This window comes from Acanthochromis polyacanthus, chromosome 19 (genome assembly GCF_021347895.1).
Source record: "Acanthochromis polyacanthus isolate Apoly-LR-REF ecotype Palm Island chromosome 19, KAUST_Apoly_ChrSc, whole genome shotgun sequence".
NCBI lineage: Eukaryota > Metazoa > Chordata > Actinopteri > Pomacentridae > Acanthochromis > Acanthochromis polyacanthus.
The window spans coordinates 30,164,523-30,186,248 of NC_067131.1; the positions used below are offsets into that span (position 1 = coordinate 30,164,523).

Sequence of the window (21,726 nt, forward strand, 5' to 3'; positions counted from 1 at the left end):
GCACAAACTGACACAACTTTCACACCTCAGAGGACCCAAAAACATGAAGCTAAATACACAGGATGAAGAGAAGTTGAAGTTAACACAGCTAAAATTAAGATTCATTGTCCTTTCTTGTCAATTTTCTGCTTCAGTTTTGCATTTTTGCAAGAAGTAATGCAATTATCACACCTTAGTGGAGCTAAAAATGTCAAACTAAACATGCAGGATGAAGAAAATTTCAAGTTTACGGAGTTTAAATCAAGGTGTATTCTCTTTTCTTGTGAATTTTCTGCAGGATTACTGCTTCAGTTTTGCTTTCTTGCACAAACTCATGCAGCTATCACACCTCAGAGGAGCTGAAAATGTCAAACTAAACGTGCAGGACGAAGAAAAGTTTATGTTTGCAGAGTTTAAATCTAAATTTTTCACATTTTTGGGGAATTTTGTGAACATCCAGACAAAAAAGGAAGTTTTTGACTTTAAAGTTTGAAAATTGAAGGCTGTACTTCTGTCAGATCACCAGGATGGACCTTTTAGGACCATTTTATGTAAAAATCTATGTAAAAATCACAGAATATCCTCCATTTATTAGAGCAGGACAAGTTCTGCGTCCTTTCTTGTGATTCTGCAGGTTGATTTATGTACAATCCCAGTAAAGAACCAAACCCAGCGTAGAACATTGGTGTCACTAAAACGATCTGAGAAGAACAGAGTGAACGTCATGAATTCACCAAATCCAGAGAATCTTTGTAGAGAAGGCGTCCTGTGAGTGTAAAATGACCTCAGCTTTCCTCTGCTGTCTTTCTTTGCTTCATTAAGCAGCAGTCGGTTCAGCAGCTCGTCCTTCTGCTTCTACTCTGATTGACTTCAGAGGAAAAAAGGATTCACAACCTCTAAAGAAAAAAGCAAAATTTACACCCAAAAGTGATCCAGGGCACCTGTTCCCCAGACGTATTTAGTGATTCAAATCAAATATTACAGCTGGAAACACTACTTTAAGGAGTTCTTCAATAATAACTAAACTGGACTGCACAGCAGATTCAGATGTATTTAAAAATAGCTGAAAAAAGCAGTTAGTCTTTTTCATTTGGTGTAACTGTGGCAAAAGCATCAGAAAAAGCTTTTAGATTTAAATCTCTCTCAGATCACACACAGCTCAAACTAATGAGTCCATTAAACGTTGCTCCAAACTATTTAATAAACCTCTGAACCATAAAACCCACCTCTGGGTTGGAAAACCACAAGAATAAAAAAAGTACAGCATTTTATCAGAGACAGAAAAAAAAAGATTTTTAACTCCTTTATGGCTGAACAGATCATGTGCTATTCTATCAGATGTTTAGTAAATGGACTTATTGTACAAGTCTCATTTAAAGATTTGACAGAAACAAAGCATTTTGTTCACCAGACTCTATAAAAAACTAAAAATTCTGCAGAACTATTATTGTCTCAGCTGTGACGAATAATTAAATGAGAAGAATTCAGGCCCTGTTTGGGTAAAACCAAACTGTCAGCAGCTTCCTCCTCTGTTTCTGAGCCGTGCTGTGTTTATTTTACTCATCCCACAGCTTGGATGATCATTTTCCAGATTTATTTCAGTCATTGTAGACACGTTTAAACCATTCTGACTGTTTTCAGGTCACTGTGAAGATGAATATTTACCTTTTCCAGCCTCTTTAGCTGTTTTACACGCTGCTCTGCACATCAACTGTAGAAAAATGTGTCATTTGTAAAAAAAAAAACTAAACAAAACAATTATGAGTATGAGAATTAAGAGTCACATGACAAAAATTCCTGAAGTTTTCGGTTAAACTGGCTCCAAATCAGCGCTGCCAGACTTTCTATCTGCTGTAAAGCTGAGCTCAGGTGAATCAGACTCACCTGTCCAACCAGGCTGCTTTTGTTTTGTTCATCCAGTAGATTGGATTTTCCTGTCATGATCATTTTGGACAATTATTTTTGTCATTTTGAATAAATTTCAGGTCATTTTTGAGGTGAATATTTATCTTTTCCAGCCTCTTTAAGTGTTTTTCACTCTACTCTGAATATCAACTGTACAAAAATGTCTCATTTACAAAAAAAAGCAAATTTTTAATGTTAACCAGATTCTGCAAAAACCAAAAAATTCTGCACTCCTTGTAGAACTTTTGCGCTTGCTATTTTTGAGATTTTTTTTTGCTCATAATTTCAGCTCACTTTCCACTCTGATCATTAACTTTAGAACATTCTGTGCCGCCTTTTAAAATAATGTCAAATATAAATAGTTTGTGTTGACAAGATTCTGTTAAAAACAAAACTTCTGCACATTCTAGCCGTTTTGCAGAATATTTTCAACCATTGTGAGCACATTGTTAGCCCTTTGGCCACTTTAAATATGAATATTTACAGTTTTCCAGCCTCTTCAACTCTGTTTTTTATTCTACTCTGCACATGATCTGTTAAATAAAATGTCTCATTAAAAAATTGCAAAAAATAAACCTTTTATGATCACCAGATTCTGCAAAAAACAAAAAATTCTGCTCTCATTGCCACAACTAAGCAGCTATTTTTGACCCATTTTTGTCCAACAATCACATGAGAAAAATTCTGGAACCTTTCATGTAAATGCAGCTGTCAGAATGCCTTTATGTGCTGTGAGGCTGCGTTCAGGTGCGTCAGACTCACCTGTCACACTGAGCTTCTCCTCTTTTATCTGAACCCTCTAAACCTGCCGGATTAGTCCATCGGCGTGTGACGATTCCAGCTCGGTTATCGGAGCGGCGCCGCCTCGCCGGCAGCCAATCGGCTGGCAGCGGCGGCCCCCTAATGGCCCTGATAATCAATTTGTTGGCGTTTTCTAATTTTAAATCCAATTACCTGGAGGGGGCGGCTGCTGTGTGTGAGAGCTGACAGAATCATTTGCGTTGACGGGCCGATTCGTTTTTGTTCCTGTCGGCGGCCCGAGATTGGAAAAAGAAGAAACGTCTCTAGCAGCCTGATTTAGACCGGAGGAGATCCGGCCTCCAGTTTTCATCAGAGGGAAAAGGTCGGTCCAGATAACAAGGACGAAGAACCAGAAACATGGAGGAGAATCTGAGGATGAAGAACCAGAAACACCAGAAACATGGAGGAGAATCTGAGGATGAAGAACCAGGAACACCAGAAACATGGAGGAGAATCTGAGGACGAAGAACCAGAAACACCAGAAACATGGAGGAGAATCTGAGGATGAAGAACCAGAAACACCAGAAACATGGAGGAGAATCTGAGGATGAAGAACCAGAAACACCAGAAACATGGAGGAGAATCTGAGGATGAAGAACCAGAAACACCAGAAACATGGAGGAGAATCTGAAGATGAAGAACCAGAAACACCAGAAACATGGAGGAGAATCTGAGGATGAAGAACCAGGAACACCAGAAACATGGAGGAGAATCTGAGGACGAAGAACCAGAAACACCAGAAACATGGAGGAGAATCTGAGGATGAAGAACCAGAAACACCAGAAACATGGAGGAGAATCTGAAGATGAAGAACCAGAAACACCAGAAACATGGAGGAGAATCTGAGGATGAAGAACCAGAAACACCAGAAACGTGGAGGAGAATCTGAGGATGAAGAACCAGAAACACCAGAAACATGGAGGAGAATCTGAAGATGAAGAACCAGAAACACCAGAAACATGGAGGAGAATCTGAAGATGAAGAACCAGAAACATCAGAAACATGGAGGAGAATCTGAAGATGAAGAACCAGAAACACCAGAAACATGGAGGAGAATCTGAAGATGAAGAACCAGAAACATGGAGGAGGATCTGAGGATGAAGAACCAGAAACACCAGAAGCAGTAGAAAGGCCTTCATTCCTCCATGTTTACCTCCTGGTTGACAGAAGAACAAACCAGCAGCTCTGTTAACAGTAAACGGTGAAAACAGCTGAAATCCAGCCGTCCGACTCGTCTGTTGCAGATAAATCTTTAGCTCACTGCTTCCTCTCTTTCTGCTCTCCATCCTGTTTTCATCTACTGGGCATGCTCAGTTTGGTTTTTATTCTTTTGCTGTTTAATCAGCTGTAGACCTGGAAACCAGCAGAAGCTCCTCATACTGGAGATGTTTAATGATTTACAGTTTAAAATGACTTGTTTCACCACCATCTCTATAAAGATGTTCCTCCATGCTTCATGGATCTCCAACAACCTGCTCCTCTGTCCAGTTTCTGAGCCATCCTGACTTTATTTTAATCATCCAGTAGCTTTGATTTTATTCTCAGGATCCCTTTTGGACATTTTTTATTCACACATTCAGACATGTTTACATAATTTTAGGTCGTTTTTAGCTGGTTTGCTGAAACGTGAGCCATCTTTGACCGATGTTGGAGCCATTTTCAACCAATTTTCTCAGTTATTTGAACAAGTTTCTAGGTTTCAGTGATATTTAGCTAATTTCGAGTCATTTTGGACAAGTTTTCAATTACATTGGAGGAATTTGAACCATTTTAGCTTTCTAGGTTTCAGTCATTCTGACATACTTGGGGTCATTTTGGACAATTTTTAAAAATAAATTGGAAACATTTGAGCCATTTTTCAGGTTTTCACGTCACGTATAAAATGAATAGTTCCACATTTCCAGCCTCTGCAGGCTTTTTCTCTCTGTTTTCAGTTTAAAAATGTCAGAAACTATTTGAAACTTGTCCAAAGCACGTTAAAATTTTCCAAAACGATTAAAAATTGGTCAAAATTAACTCAAAAACCACTGCCTGCAGTTGAAAACTCTCTGAATTTTTGACATCTGACTGCTGATCACAGCTGAGCCAGTCTGACATTCTTAGTTGGAGAAAAATTTACAGAATTTTTCGTTTTTTACAGAATCTAAATCGAGAAAACGGTTTATGTTTAGTGAATTTTAAAATGAGACATGAGATGAAATATCACAAATTTAAGTTTATGTATGACACATTCATGGACCATCAGAAAGTTGGAAATCCAGCTATTAGTGTTTTACAGACTGATAAATGGGGGCAGCAGGTTTAAGGGTTGAAGTCAGGAGAAAGAAGGCAGAGTTTGTGAATAAATTCTGTTTTAGTTAAAGCATTAAAGTGCTGCTGAAGCTCCTGCTGCTTGAAGAGGAAGTAAAAACGTCAAATGTGACGGGGAGCCGCTGAAAGCAACACAAACACGACTAATCCTGTAATCTCATTAAGGTGCGACTGTGAGGAGTAGAAATCCTGCTTCACCGACGTGCTGCTTTACTCAGACCTTTATTGATTTCTAAAATGTGGATTTTAGTCTCTGAGGTGGTTTAGTATCTTTCTGAGGACATTTAGCAGCTCTTTGTGGCATTTTTTTTTATCTTAGTGGTGCTTTTTGTCTTTGAAGTGGTTTTGTGTGTCTTTAAGACGGGTTTCCATCTTTCTGAGGACATTTAGAATCTCCTTGTAGTGTTTTTTTTGTCTCTTTTAGGTGTTTCTGTATCACTTTGTGGTGTTTTTCCATCTTTCTGAGGACATTTAACATCATGTTGGGGTGGTTTTTATCCCTTAGTGGTGGTTTTTGATGTCTTAGTGGTGTTTTTTGTCTTTGAGGTGTTTTTATCTCTTTGTGGTGGTTTTATGTCTCTTTGCGGTGCTTTTCCATCTTTTTTAAAGACATTTAACATCATTTTCTGGTGTTTCTTTTAATCTCTAAGGTGTTTCTATATTTCTTTGTGGTAGTTTTTTGTCTTTGAGATGATTTAGTGTCTATTTGTGGTATTTTTTCCCATCTTTCTGAGGACATTGAGCCCCTCTTTGTGGCAGTTTTCTAATTATTTATGGTGTTTTTTCATCTTAGTGGTGTTTTTTGGTCTTTGAGATGTTTTGTGTGTCTTTTAGACGGTTTTCCATCTTTTTGAGGACATTTAGAATCTCTTTGTGGTGGTTTTTGTCTCTTTTCGGTGTCCTTTTTGTCTCTGAGGTGGTTTCCCGTCTTTTTGAGGACGTCTAGCTTTGCGTTGGGATGGTTCTTGTCTCCTTTAGGTGTTTTTGTATCACTTTGTGGAGATTTTCCATCTTTCTGAGGACATTACACCTCGTTGGGCTGTTTTTTTAAATCTCTTTTTGGTGGTTCTTGTCTCCTTTAGGTGTTTTTGTATCACTTTGTGGAGATTTTCCATCTTTCTGAGGACATTACACCACGTTGGGCTGTTTTTTGTAATCTCTTTTTGGTGGTTTTTGTCTCTTTGTGGTGTCCTTTTTGTCTCTTAGGTTTTTTTTTGTCTCTTTTCAGTGTCCTTTTTGTCTCTGAGGTGGTTTTCCATCTTTCTGAGGACGTCCATCATTGCGTTGGTGTGTTTTTTTTTTATATGGGTTTTATGTCTTTGAGGTGGTTTTGTGTCTCACTGAAGGGTTTTTCCACTTTTTTTTAATGATATTTAGCGTCTGGATGTGGTGATTTTTTTCTGTTTTCTGTGTTTTCGTAGCACTTTGTGGTGGTTTTGTGTCTGAGGTGGGGTTTATTTGAGCTCTGTTGTAGTTTTTTGTCTTTAAGGGGTGTTTATTTGTCTTTGAGCTGATTGTGTCTCTTTAACACAGTTTTCCATATTTCTGAGGATATTCAGCATCACTTTATGGTGGTTTTTGTCTCTCAGGTGTTTTGTCTCTCTGAGGTGGTTTTCCATTTTTTGAGGACATTTAGCATCGCTTTGTGGTAGTTTTCTAAGTATTTGTGGTGTATTTTTATCTCTTAGAGTTGTTTTTTTTGTCTCTGAGGTGGTTTTGTGTCTCTTTAAGACGCTTTTTTATCTTTTTGAGGACATTTAGAATCTCTTTGTGGTGGTTTTTTGTCTCTTTTAGGTGTTTTTCTATCTCTTTGTGGTGATTTTCCATCTTTCTCAGGACATTTAGCATCACATTGGGCAGTTTTTTTTATCTCTTTGTGGTGGTTTTCAATCTTTTTGAAGACATTTAACATCATTTTCTGGTGTTTCTTTTAATCTCTAAGGTGTTTCTATATCTCTTTGTGGTGTTTTTTGTCTCTTAATAGTGTTTTTTTGTCTTTGAGATGGTTTTGTGTCCCTTTAAGATGTTTTGTTGTGGATTTTTAAACACAGCGTTAAATCTGCCGTTCGGTTTTTGGCCTTAACGCGGCGTCTGAAAACATTGTGACTGACTGAAAACACAGCAGCACTGAGGCTCTCTACCAGCGTGAGCTACGATTACATTTTTTATCTGATTAGCAGAGAGAAGCGTCAGCACAAAGCGGGAACGTCCTCATCTGCATTTCTGGCAGATCAACTGAAGTATTACCGCCGCTTTTCTTTCCTCTAAACATCAGCCGTGGTCCAGAAGCCCGCGGAGCTCCCACAGGACTTCAAACGCTTCTGGACGGTCCGACGACTCAAAAAAAACATAAAACGCCGCCACAAAGGAATCCCCCGTTATCCCGCCGTGCCATTATGGCTGCATGTGAAATGAATGAACCACAAAGAATTTCACACAGAGGGCCGGATTAATCTGTGGGGTCAGAGATTGAAGCTGAGGACGAGGTTCAAACGTGCAGGAAGGAGAGCTTTGAACTCCACAGAACCACCAGCTAACCAGCAGCAGGAAGGAGGAGTCAGGAAGGAGACACCGATCAGTGACAGAAAGGGCAGAAATGTGCTGCATTATCAACAGAAACAACAACAAACAGCTGAGAGTCACCAGGAGAGTAAATCTGATTTTCATCGACGCCTAAACAGGACAAATGTGTTTCCCTGGAGTTCATGTTTTCAGAAGAAGATCTGCTTCACGTCAGACAGAGGAGACGGAAAAGCAGCTGGACCTGACATCCTCACAGTGCTGCTGACTGCATTATTTACTGGAAAGCATCGAAACATGTACATATGTAGGTCTAAGAAGAGTTTTTTCACCTGATGTCCCCTTCAGACAGAGTTTACTGAACAGAACCATGAAAGGATTGAACCCTGTGGACCATAAAACCAATGAGAAGCACGTTACCTTCAAAATAAAAGCAGAAGTTACACCATTTATCAGTCAGAAATTGTGAAAACAGAAAGAATAGTCAGTTTTTCTTGCAGGAATCATGCATTAAATGCAGTTCTATCAGAAAAGTTAGCCAAATCTGAGCTTGAAAGCTTGTTATTTATGAGCAAAAACTACTTTATTCTATGTAACCAACACAATAAAATCCAGAGAGAGAGTAAATGAACAGAGAGAAGCAGTGAATCCTCATGGTTTAGAAGCTGAAAAACATATTTTTTGGTGTTTTAGGACCAGTAGCAGCTCATAAATGGCTCTGAAGTCACTGATGGTTCACATTTAGTCATAAAAAGCAACATTTCAGTCACTATTTCATACTTTTATCATTGTTTTACAACAAAATAACCACTAAGAGCTGCAATGTAACTGCCAAGACACATTAAATGAGCTTTACTCCATAAAAATGAGGTCATTATTTAACACAGTAGACTCTGTCATGGTTCCCCTTCCTGAGCTAAACTCCAGCTCTACTTTATATTTGAACATTAATTGTGTTAGATCAGGATTTTTGAGCTTCTGTCTTTCTCCATAAGGATAATTTTACATGAAATATTCTCAGCACTCTTTACGTGTTTGATGGACAGTGTCGTATTATCAGTGTTTTATGTCGTCTGAATGAGTTTCAGTCACTATTTTATATCGTTCTGCTGTCTGACATTAATAAACACTAAGAAGTGGAACAACTCCAAAAAGAGACAGTAAATGAGATTAATTTAATGAAACTATGGTCGAACACAGCAGACGGTTTTTGATCTAAAACCTCAATAATTCTCTGTCTGGGTGAATAATGCGTTAAACCAGGACGTTCTATCCTCTAATTTTGTCCCTGTGGATAATTTTAGCTAAAATATCTCAACTTCTCAGCGCAGACGTTGTTTTAACTCCCGTTTTCTACTTTGTTGTGAACGTCTTCATATTTTCACAGCTTTTATTTTACAGTTTTTCAGACGTGCAAAACGTACTAAAAATGTGTTTTTTCACCATAAAGCACCTTAAGTGTTAAACTGTAGTCATTTTAAGTTTCATAAATGACCTGAAATGAAGCCAAAAGTTAAGAAAATGGTGGATAGAGGAGAATCAATTAGCTCATTAGTTAAATATTCAGTTCATCACAAACTATCTAGAGTTGATTAATCAGTTTGAATACATTTTAAAGGGAAAAAGCATTTAAATATCTGAACATTTGCTGATTTCTTTCCATTTGTAATCGACATTTTTCACCATTTACTTACATTTTATGGACCAAACTATCGATAGGTGAAATTACACTAAACTTCCTTCAGCTTTTTGTTGTTTGTTTGAATTCTGAGGCCGACAGGGAAACTAAAAACCTGTTTAATGTGATCTCCACTCAGTGATTGATGTCAAAACGCCACAGATCTGAACCCTCCGTGCTGCTCAAACCAGAAGAGGTGAATCATTTCCAGCTCAGTAAAACAGAAAATGAACGGCGGTGACTCGCTGCATGAACTTCTCTTTCTTGTGAGGACGGTGGAGATTACAGCCGCTTCATCCATGACACTCCTTCACCTCTTCAGCCTCCATTAGCCGCCAAACAGCCGCTCAGTCTGCTCGTCACGTCTGCCGCCGCCGACCACAGCGTCACCTCCGGAAATAAACACAAGACGAGCAGGAAAAATGATGCAGCAGATGAAAATGATGTTTGGAAACGAGTCACCTTGAGAAAGAGATGAGGTTCTGATTAGAAAAACAACAAAGAGAAGACAAACACCTGGAGAATAAATCTAGAAATATGTTTATTTTTAATTACAAAAATCAGGCATTTGTACAAAATGTGTGAAATTACTAGCCTAGCCGCGCTAGACCCATGCTCTGAAGACGCAAGGGTCTAGTTACCCTCGACAGGGAGGGAGGCGGGCTAAAAGGTTGTCTATCAAATCACTCTGCAGCAATTGGGTAGGTATACAACCAATCAGTGCAACGAATAGGCTGACGGAGTTCCTAGAGCACCGGAAATCAGAGGATGTGTTAGTTCGGTGAAGCCTTATTTATACAGTCAATGGGTGAAGCTCAAGTATATTACAGACATGTTAACAGAAAGATTATTCAGAGTCGGTGCTAATGGAGCTCAACGACTGTTGTCGTTTTTGTTGTCGACCCTGGCAGAGAATTAAATTCGTTGCTGTGGGTTGTCCAGCGCGGCTAGGCTAGTTGTTTCCGGTTGTTTCTGTCAGAATCGTCGCGCCTCTGTCGTCACTTCGTTACGCCCGCCTTCTGACTCTACACTTCATGGTGATTGGTCCGGCCAGTTTAAGGAGCATCCAGCCTCGAGCCTAATGGAGGGTAACTAGACCCACCCTGGCAGAGAATTAAATTTGTTGCCGTGGGTTGTCTAGCGCGGCTAGGCTATGAAATTACATCATTTAAAATACATTTTTTTTAATTAAAAAAATCCCAAAATCTGATTTGTTCAAATACAGAAACTAATAAATTTGTTTTAAAAAATAATAAAATGACCAAATTTTAATTATAAAAAATAATAATTATGACATGAATCAGAAATTTGCACAAAATTTGTAAAATTACAAAATTTAAATAAAAAAAATAAATAAAAAAAGATAGAAATTTGAAATTTGCACAATATTTGTAGAAAGAAATACAACAAAATTATAATGCTGTTTTAAAAAAACAAAATTATTTTTTAAAATTTTAATTATTAGTTTAAACTGCAAAAATCTTTAATTAGTTGTTTTTTATAATCTGTAATAATTTGCATAGATTTTTAAAAAGAATATTAATAAAACACAATCAAATCTGATTAAAAATAAACAGTTTTGTTGGTATATAAAAAATATAAAAATCTGATTTGTTCAATACAAAATAATACATTTGTACAAAATTTATAAAATTAAAAAAAAATTAACAAGTCAGAAATTTGTACCAAATTAGTCAAATTGACAAAATTACAATTAAAAAAAACACAATCTGATTTTTAATTTATTTGAATTTACCATATAATGACAAAAATGATATAGTTACTACTGTAAAATTACAAAGTATGTCAAAACTGAAAATAAATCCCACCCTATTTTTTAATATAAATATGAAAATCCAAAATTTGTACAAAATTTGCACAAATTTTTAGAAATAAATTTGTTTACAGAGAAGGCATTGATTTAGTTAAAAGGGTGTTTTCCTTGCCACTGTCGCCTTTGGGCTTGCTCTGGGGGTCAGGCATTTGGGTTCTGTAAAGCGTCTTGAGACGATTTGACTGTAATTGACGCTATATAAATAAAATTGAATTGAATTGAATTGAATTGAATTGAATTTACGACAAATGACATTTACAGGTGTGTTGGGTGACTAAAAAATTACAGAAACATTTACAAAGTCAATACAATAGATTTAAAATCAACACACCTTGAATTAGGCTGTAGAATATTCTACAAAAAGCAAAGAAACGGAGAAGACCTGGAGCTCGTTGCTGCGATGTGACCCTGAAACCAGCAGCAGCAGTAAAAGTGACGTCTGCGGTCAAATAAAGCAGAGAAGCCTCGACTCTGCAGCCGTTAGAAACGTGGCGTTGGAGATGCTCGACGATAAATCCTCCTCTGATGTCCAACTGCTTTTATAACGCAAGACACTGCAACCGCCCGGCAACCGAGAGAAAAGAGGAGGAGGAGGCCGGAGAGGATGTCATGGACGAGGTTTCCACGTCTCTAAATGAGCTCTGACTTAACAGAGAGCAGATCCTGTGCTGGGAAACGTCGATGCCCTAATGATGGGCTCTGTTCTCTAACAGCCTGGAAGAGTTTAGAGGATTTCTGGACCTTTTCTGACTCTGGAGCCTCACAGTAAATGCATAAACACATATTAGAGGCATAAAAATGTGGATTTACAGATTTATTATTGGATGAATTCAACACATAAACAGCTGGATTGATGCATTTTGTGATTTTAGCTAAATTGTTTATCAGAGCCAGAAACCATAAAAACAAAATTAATCACCAGATTTTCTATTTTCCAATTGTCCTTGAATGCATCTGTGTGATGCGTCATTCTGGAAAAGAAAAATCAAACCTTAAAGCTTAAAATTATGATGTTTTATCACCAAACAAAGTAAAAACATGACCCAGAAACGGTGAACAGAGGAGTAAGTTGTTGGAGATACATTCAGCGTGGTGACATCGGTGAAATGGTGTAAAATGGCTCAAATTTCACCAAAATAATTGGACAAAGTGTCCATAATGACCCAGAATTTGTCAAATATGACTGAAACCTGGAAACATATTCAAAATAATTGCTTCAAAATGGGTCAAAAATTGCTCACATTCCTCCAGAATAACAAAAACATTGTCTAATCTGACTAAACAGCTGTCAAATCTGACTGGAACCTGGAAATCTATTCAAAATAATTGAGAAAATTGGTCAAAAATGGCTTCAATATTGCTGAACAATGGCTCAAATTTCTCCAAGAATTGTCTAAAATGACTTAAATTTGTCTGAATTCTGGAAAAAAAACATTCAAAACTACTCAAAGTTTGTCCAAAATGACTCAAAATACGTCAAATATGACTGAAACTTGTTCCAAATGATTCAGAAATTTGATCAAAAATGGTTCAAATTTCTTCAAAATAGCTAAAAAATAGTCTAAGTAAATACCATTTTGTATTAAAGGAGACTTGAAACTAACTATTGTGGCCATAAAGTTATTATAAAATGTTTCTAGAGGTAGAAATTCAAGTAAGAAATTTGTTCATTGTTGATAAAAATCTGACTGCTAGAGTCGCCCCCTGCTGGCCGGTAGATGGAATGCAGGTTTAAATACAATACAATACAATAACTTTATTAATCCCTGAAGGGAAATTCAAGAAAGCATCACTTTCATTGGAAGTAGATGAAAATATAACACAGCAGCATGTAAACATATAATAGAAGAATTATTGGTGCAATAAACAGTGAAATTAGCCAGCAATCCTGTCAGCTTTTTAAAATTACAGTAAAAAATATGCAAATATAATGTAGAAAGTTCAGGCAGAAAGCTGTATGCACCAGAATAGTCTATAAAAACACTGACGGTGCTCTTCTGGATGCTGCATATTGATGAAAATGTAAAAACGTACAACTTAAAGTAGCAAATGCTCACAAACCTTACATTTAGGACAGGAAAATGTTGATTTTTTTAAAATGTTTTTTTTTGTATGTTTTTCTCGTCCAAATCGAGGCTTCGGAGGCCTTTTATTGTTCCATTTTATCATTTTATTCTGCAGATTTCTGTCCGTGTTCTTGCAGAAACAACAGATCTGGAGGGGAAGCTGAAGAAGTAAAAAAACTAACTCAAACGTAGACGTAGGAGCAATAATGTAGTAAAGTGACATCAGCTGAGGGCCAGCGGTTTAATAATTCAGAGACGCAGGAAGAAGGAGTGAAGTGGTAGTGTTTAGAGGCTGCCGTTTAATAATTCAGCCGCCGGCGTCTGTCTGGTCGTCTCTGATGCAGCAGGTGGCTCCAGCCCGACCGAAAAAGATCACAGGCGGAATAAAACGCAAAGCCGTCTGAGATAAAAAGATTCGAGGAGGAAAAACTAGGACGAAGCAAACGAGCTCCGATCAGCGTCACCGTTTGGCCTTTTTATTTTCAGTAGAAGTCATTTTAACGCTGTTCCTGGAAGGAAGCCGATCGATTTTTGATGTGCTTTTTACTCCACCTGGTATAAATAAATAAATGAGTGAGTATGTTTTATTAAAGCGTCGTCTCTTTTTAAATCGGAGCCGATTTAAAAAGAGACGACACATAAGATGAAAACAGGGATGTGTTTTATCGCAGTGGAACAAACTGAACTGAGTGGCTTTAATTATGCGTGTGGTTTGAACATTTAAATTAGGGTCAACCAGTGTATTTTTTTCAATATGAATGAGTACTAATCAAGCAGACACATAACCAGCATCTGGACCCAACACATTTCTGGTGAACTGGTGCATTTTGAACTCAATTAATGTTCTTTGGAACTGGTTTAAAAACAAACAATAATCTGAAAAAAACACCCACATATAGGATTGTATCATCTGCAAATTTGATCATCGGTTGACGTCATTCGTCTCTAACGAAGTAAAATTACTGTTCTGGCCACAAGCTGCAATGCTAAATCAATTGATTAACAACTATTGAATTAATTACCAGCTATTTTGACAATAAATTAGGTTCAGTATTTTTTTAGGTGATAAAAGCTGACACTTCTCTCATTTAGCATCCGAACTAAAAAAAAACTTGTACCCGTTTCGGATGTAATATATGCAGAACTTGGTTATTCCTAATTAGTTTCGTCCTTTCTGTTGCTTCCTTTATGAACCAGAGTTAAAAAACATTTGAGTCTGAGGTTGGACTCTGTTCTCCTGGATGACAGTCTGACTTATACCTCCATTAACCTTCAAATATGGACGTTTATTCCTATTGATATGTTTGTAATCTTGACTTTTAGCATATCAGCCAATTAGAAGTTTGTGAAGGTCCCAGTTGGTTTACACTGTATGTATAGTCATGATGAAAGATAATGGAATCCAAAACATCTTATATGACAATTAACTTATCTTTGTTGTTTGTTGTAGATGAAACAAGACATTGGAGGACACTTGGATTGACATTTTTCACCATTTCCTAGACCAAACAACTAACTAAGTCATCAACAAAAACAAAAAAAGACAGACTAATTGACAAGTTGTAGTCTTAATCTGGGGTGAATGACTTATAGAAGTCTTGGAGTGGTGTCAAAATAAAAATACATGTCTTAGTAGTCCATAATGTTACATCTGTTGTTTATTGTTTCAGGAAGTCTAACTACCAATCAAATCATTCCAATGAGGCTTTAAATGACTTATTCTGTGATTCTTTTCCTTCTGTCATTACAGCACATTATTTCTTGTTTTAAATTAATTGTTTTCATACATGTACAACTTGGTTATTTCCATTTAGTTTCTTCCTTTGTGCCGTCTTCTTAATGAACCAGAATCATAACATTTGGGGGCTCGTCCGGGATCCATTGCTTGGGTTAGGGCTAGATTTTTCAGACTTTTGGTTCTTCTTTGGGTTTTTCTTGGTACAAAAAGTCTTATTTAGTCTGCAGCTCATCTACTGTGTCTTTGCTGTTGAGGTCTTCATTGGTTTTATCAATGAAAACAAAATTTCGGTCGGTCTTTATTGTAATTTTGACGAAATCTGCTGCACCGATTGCAAAACTGAACAATCTGCACGTATAAATGAAGAGGAAATTAGTGTTTTTTTGGCAATCTGGTTGAACAAACCCTTTAATGCATCGCTCTGAAACCTCCCTGTGTGTGTGTTTTTGTGTGTGTTTATGTGAGTCTGTGTGGTCTATGATGATGAGAGCCTCTCCCGGAGCGAGCCGAGTCTTATCGCCGCGATTCATTTCATGAATACATCAGCATTCATCTGCCGGAGGGCGACTCAGCAACACGCTCCGAATGAAAACACATAAACACACTCAGCCAATAGCCAATAAGCATTCACAGGAAGATGGATAATGTTTCCCAGAGTGTGTTTACTGCGGGAGGCGGACCAAAGCAGCTTTATCAGGACGGCAACCAGGGCGAACCGGGACGCTCACATTAACACACACTCTGTCCGACAGTCGTTACGCCGCTCCTCGTTCCATTTTCACGAAGCCAAATAACATCACAGCGGCAAAACATTAAATAATGTTCAACACAATCACACCAAACACGGCCCTTTATGTGTGGCTTTGGAGTTTTTGGACGTCCAGTCATTTTAAATTTGCTTTTGGCCGGTTTTGCAAGAACACAAAGCAACATTTAAGGAAACATGGAGTGATTAGAGTTGAATAAAAGTGATTTTATGTTGTTTACAGTGGCAGCACCATGTATAATTGAATGTCTGTTGCATATTTAAACTCTACTACTATGACTACAGGGACTAAACTTTAACACTAATGTGACCGTTTGACTAAACGTTGCTCTCACTTTGGTGTTTTCAGACTTCAAACATGAAATTCTTGTTTGTGCAACACTAATTAGCTACTAGAGTAAGAAGTATGTGTTTTGTTTGCTATGAAGTGATGCAGAAATTCCTAAAAAGCTTTTTGAAGCAGAATTTGAGACACATTTTCTAAGAGAAATGCTTTCCATGTTGTTTTTCTGTTGGTGTGGTTGTCACCATTGCCTATGGGATGAATGTGGCTGCAGCTGATCCCAGTTTGGGACTTTAAGTACCTACTAGAGTAAAAAGTATGTGTCTTGTTTGCTATGAAATGATGAAGAAATGTCTAGAAAGCTTTTTAAGGCTGAATTTGAATCACATTTTCAAAGAATAATGATGTTTTTTGTGGATTTATCATCGCTTCTATTGGTTTTGTTGACCATTTCTATGTTTTAAATGTGGTTGAAGCTGTTTTTAAACCTTTAGATTGTTTGAATTTTGGTCAGTTTGTACCAGTTTGTGACTTTAAGTACCTGCTAGAGCAAAACATTTGTATTGTTTGCTAGGAATTGATGCATAAATGTCTAAAAAAAAGCTTTTTAAAGCCAAGTTTGAGTCACGCTTTCTAAGAGAAATGTTGCTTTCCACTTCCATTGGTTTGGTTTTTTTTTTACCATTGCCTATGAGATGAATCTGGTTGAGGCAGGTTTTTCCTTTAAATAGTTTCGATTAGGGTCAGTTTGCACCATGAAAAGTCGTCCAATCTTGCTACCCAGAAGTGTGACGCGTATGCATCCTGTTCTGGTCGAGTTCAGAAACAGCTGGAACGTTTTTTGAAGCTGAACATCTTACATGTTTTGCTTGTTCTTTTTAAGCGCAAAGCTGAAGGGACTTACCTGACATTTGAACTGTCGTCTCTTTAAATTCGCTTTTGGCCGGGTTTGCATTACACGGAGCAGCACTCGGGGAAACGTCGAGCGAGTAGAGTTGAGTAAAAGTGATCTTATGTTGTTTGCAGTTGCAGTGGCATGTATTATTGAGCATCTGCTGCATATTTAAAGTCTACTACTGGCAGGACGAGCAGCGACACGAGCTCCTGGAAGAGGATTAAACAACCTCCAGCAGCGAGTAAATGATGCACAGGAGCTGCTAGTCAGCTTGTAGAAGACAAATTATGGATGTTATGGATGAAAATCATAGTTTAATAGCCTTGTAGGAAAGATAGTGTGTCCACTGAGGGATGTTTCAGGTCTTTTTAGGTGCCTGCAGCTGCATTTTTCACTCAGATTTCCTTAAAACTTGCATTGTGTTGTGTTTCAGGTTGAGATGGGTTCAAGAAATGGGCGACCCCAAGCACAAGAGTAGGAGTTTATGTTTGCAGAAATTGAGAAAAAGTACAAATACCAGCAGAAAAAGGACACTGGTCAAGTCAAATGTATGCAGAAAGCACATTTAAAACAACAGGAGTCAAACCAAAGTGCTGCTCAGTTATACACAGCAACAAAAAACAACGAGAGGAATTCAGGGTGTCGAAATTAACAATAAATGTTCTGGTCGACCTGAAACTCACCTAAAAGTGTGATTAATCTGAGCAGAAATGGGACAGTTTGTCTGAAAGCAGGTTTAGTTTGGCATTCATGCACTTTAGTAGAGGTTTAAAAGCTTCTAAATACAAAATAAATGCAAATATTACACATTTTTTTTGTCATATTTTCACTGGAATTACCAATGACAATCAAAAATATAACTATATAAATCCTAAAGCTGCTTTAGAGGGAGTAAAAAGATAAAAATATTCTAGTTCAAGTCCTCTTTCTCTTTCGATCTTTCACTTTTCACACCAAAACCAACATTTTCAGACACTTGAATGCCGGCCTCATTAACAATCACATTAAATGTTTTGGTTGAGCTACAAATCACCAGAAATTAGGTCTATTTTAGCAGAAATGTGACGGTTTCACTGTAAACTGGTTTCAGTGTGGTGCAGTAGAGGTTTCAAGCTTCTAAATGCACCATGATGTACACATCAGGCACATTTTACATCATGTTTCCATTGGACATAAATAATACAACCATCTCCAATCGCAACACTGCTTTAGAGGCGGTAAAAAGGAAAATGATTCAAGGTCAACTTCTCTTTAAATCTTTTGCTTTTTACCACCACAATCTATATAATTTTAACTGAAAGAATCTGCTTCTTGTCCTTCATTTTCTTCTGCTGCAGAAGAAAACCTTCCAGATGTGATCAGTTCAAAGATGAAGGTCTCATAGAGTCTTTGTATTTGTGTACGTCAGCTGCATGTCTTTAGGTTGTTGTGTAACGGACTTTATCATCACCTCACAAAGATTATTTTTTCTGAAACCTACACATTTGGATGAGTCTTTTTGTATTGTTTAGTCTTTTCTGTTTTGGAGCAGCCATGTTGTCGTGCTGGTTGTTGGATGTCGTACATGATTCAGAACGCTGTTTTCAGGTGTTCTTTTTCTTTTCTCAGCCTGGTTCTTTCCTTCAGTAATTTAATGTAAAACTTAAAGTCTTTCCTGCTGGAAACATGTATGTGTCTAGTTTGGGTCATTTTAATGCAGAAACACGTAAAACTGCAAACTGAGCCACATTTTTAAGATTAAAGTTGTTTTTCGTGGACTTATCACCATTTCTGTTGGTTTGGTTTTCACCATTTCTATGGGGTGAATGTGGTTGAGACTGTTTTTATCTTTAAATTGTTTGAATTCGGGTCAGTTTGCACCAGTTTATGACAACAAGTACAACTATGACATAACATTTATGTCTGGTTTGCTGTGAATTCATGCAGAAATGTCTGAAAAGCTTTTCAAGGCTGAATTCAAGTCGCATTTTCCCAGAGAAATGTTATTTTCCTCTTCTGTTGGTTTGCTTTTTACCAGTGTCCTTGGGGTGAATGTGGTTGAGGCTGGTTTTTACCTTTACATCGTTTCATTTTAGTTAAATTTGCACCAGTTTGTGACGCTAAGTACCTACCAGAGTATAACATTCATGTGTTTGCTGTGATTTAATGCAGAAAAGCTTTTTAAAGCTAGGTTTGAGCCACATTTTTAAAGAATAATGTGGTTTTTCATGAATTTACCATCACTCTTGTTGGTTCAGTTTAACCGTTTCTATGGGGACATTCTGGTGGAGGCTGATTTTTACCTTTAGATTTTAAATTTTTTGTCATTTTGCACCATTAAGTGCCTTCTGGAAGTATAACATTTACATCCTGTTTGCTATGAATTGATCCAGAAAGCTTTTAACAGCTGGTGTGGCGTCACATTTTCTCAGAGAAATGCTGTTTTCCACTTTTGTTGGTTTGGTTTTTACCATTGACTGTCAGATGGATGTGGCTGCAGCTGATTTTTCATTCCGATTGTTTAAATTTTGGTAAATTTGCACCAGTTTGTGACACTAATTAGCTACCAGAGTAAGACGTATGTGTCTTCATCACTTCTGTTGTTTCTGTTTAACCATTTCTGTGGAGTGAATGTGGTTGAGGCTAATTTTTATTATCTTTAGATTTTAAAAGTTTGGGTTAGTTTGCACCAGTTTGTGACATTAAGTACCTACTAGAATATAATTTATGCATCTTGTTTGGTATGAATTGATGCATAAATGCCTTTTTAAAGCTGAATTTGAGTCACATTCTCTAAGACAAATGTTTTCCATTTTTGCTTGTTTGGTTTTTACCATTGTCTGTGGGATGGATGTGGTTGCGGCTGGTTTTTCCATTTAGATTGTGTATATTTTGGTCACTTTGCACCGTGAAAAGTTGTCCAATCTTGCTACCCAGAGGTCTGACACATTCTGTTTTGGTCGAGTCATGATAGTTTGGCGGATAAGTCAAATGATAGTTAAATTTTTTCAGGAAAGCACCAGATTTGGTACAGACATAGTATATGACCATACAATCGATTTAAGAGGAGTACCCCAAAAATCTAAGCCCCCTGGTGGCTGTTATATATAACACTGTTATAAATGGCTTTATTGAATCTGCAAACCCTTAAACAATGGGGGTAGATCTTGAAAGTAACTTTGTATCTGCCATATTAAGGGAGATATTACATAAATAGGTTTAGCAAGGCGGCCATATTTGAATTCAAGATGGCGGCCACCAGGGGGCTTAGATTTTTGGGGTACTCCTCTTAAATCAATTGTATGGTCATATACTATGTCTGTACCAAATTTGGTGCTTTCCTGAAAAAGTGAACTATCGACCCCAAATGTCGGCCTTATCCGTCCAACTATGAATGAATTCACAAACACCTGGGACGTTTTCTGAGCTGAGACTTTGCCTTTGGATGCGTCGTCTTGACTTTGTTCCGCCAGAAGCTCGGCAGAATTCCCCAAACACCGAGCAGACGTGTAAACCTGGTCATTACTGCGCTGTCTGCTCTGATGTGCAGTCTCATCACATCCTCCTCCGTCTCGCTGCCGCCACATTAAGCTCACACCTCCAGTTATTTGTATCCTCCGTCCACCTATGATGATTAAATGGGGTGGTGATTTTCTCATTACGCCGTAATGAGGCTGCACCACCTGCCGTGTGCTGACGGGAAGTCGGAGGGGTGAGGCCGAGGGTGAGGCAGGGGAAGGACTCTGAGCCTCCAGATCCAAAAAAAAAAAAACCTCATCATGACTGAGAGACACGAGCTCCAGCGATAATCCTGATGGTACAACCAGATACGGTGATCAGAGGTATAAATCTGTTCTATGTGAACATCTGCACTGGTTTTATAACGAGCTTCACCAAGAAACAAGGAAAAAATACAAGAAACTGAAAGCTAATTTTAGTCAGAAATAAGACGATCAGAGATGAAGCAGGAATGTTAACTCATCAGAAAATGGTGTTTTTTTTTGTTAACTGCTGTCCAGCAATCCAAAATGTGTGCTATATGTTCAATTAATGATTGAAAAATTTCATTTTGGTGCTGTTTGATTAACCGCAAAGGAGCGAAAAGGTCAAATTTTTATAATTCGTACAGAAGTTCTTTGTAAATTTTGACCGATTTTATAATTTTACATCAGTTTTATGCTCTAAGAACAGAGAAATGTGATGCAATTATTAGTAAAGACAGAATGAAGATCACTTTGTGGAGCTTTGAAGACTTTGTAGTGAGAAAAAGCTCTTTTAATTGAGTGTAACCTGCATTTATACCTACATGGCTTTTTGGAATTTATTCTCTGCTGTCATTCGTCCTCGTTTGTCGAAGCAAACTCCACTTCCTCTCATTCAGGAGTAAAGAAATCTGATTGGATGTGATCTCTGCATCCTCGCCGTGACTTTTAGGAGGCGATAAACGTCCGGTTTAACGAGCCGAAGCCGTAACCAACTTTGAACATTCAAAAAACAACACCATAAATCCGGTGTGAGCCGAGGGTTTAGTGCTCCCAGGAGGCCGGATCGTCCCTCTGATGCAGAAATCACGAGAAAATAAAAAGTATTCTGGTGTTTATGGACTCCGGTCACAGCTTTAAACATGTGACTCCTTTAGAAAGACATTTAAATGTGAGGTTGGAGGTTATTTGGTAGAAATGTTCCCTTGATTTATTAAAGAAACTGGTAGTCAAAGGTTAGTGTGGCTTCATTTTGGTCAAATATAATCATTTTGGACCAGAATTAGTTTCATTTTGGAGATATTTTGATGAGGTTTTGGGTATTATGGGAATTTTGTGCTCATTTAGGAAGTTTTACAGGTAATTTAGAAAAGTTTTAGGTATTTTGGTGCATTTTTGGACAAGTTTCAAGTGATTGTGGATGCTTGTTTTAGTCATCTTCTAACTAATTTAGGACAGGTTTTTGTCATTTTTATTCAGTTTTGAGCAAT

General features: G+C 37.6%; 1 protein-coding gene across 1 annotated transcript in view; it reads left to right on the forward strand.

Moving 5' to 3' along the window:
• grid1b (glutamate receptor, ionotropic, delta 1b) overlaps window positions 1-21,726 on the forward strand; it is a 739,432-nt gene that overhangs the window by 165,405 nt on the left and 552,301 nt on the right.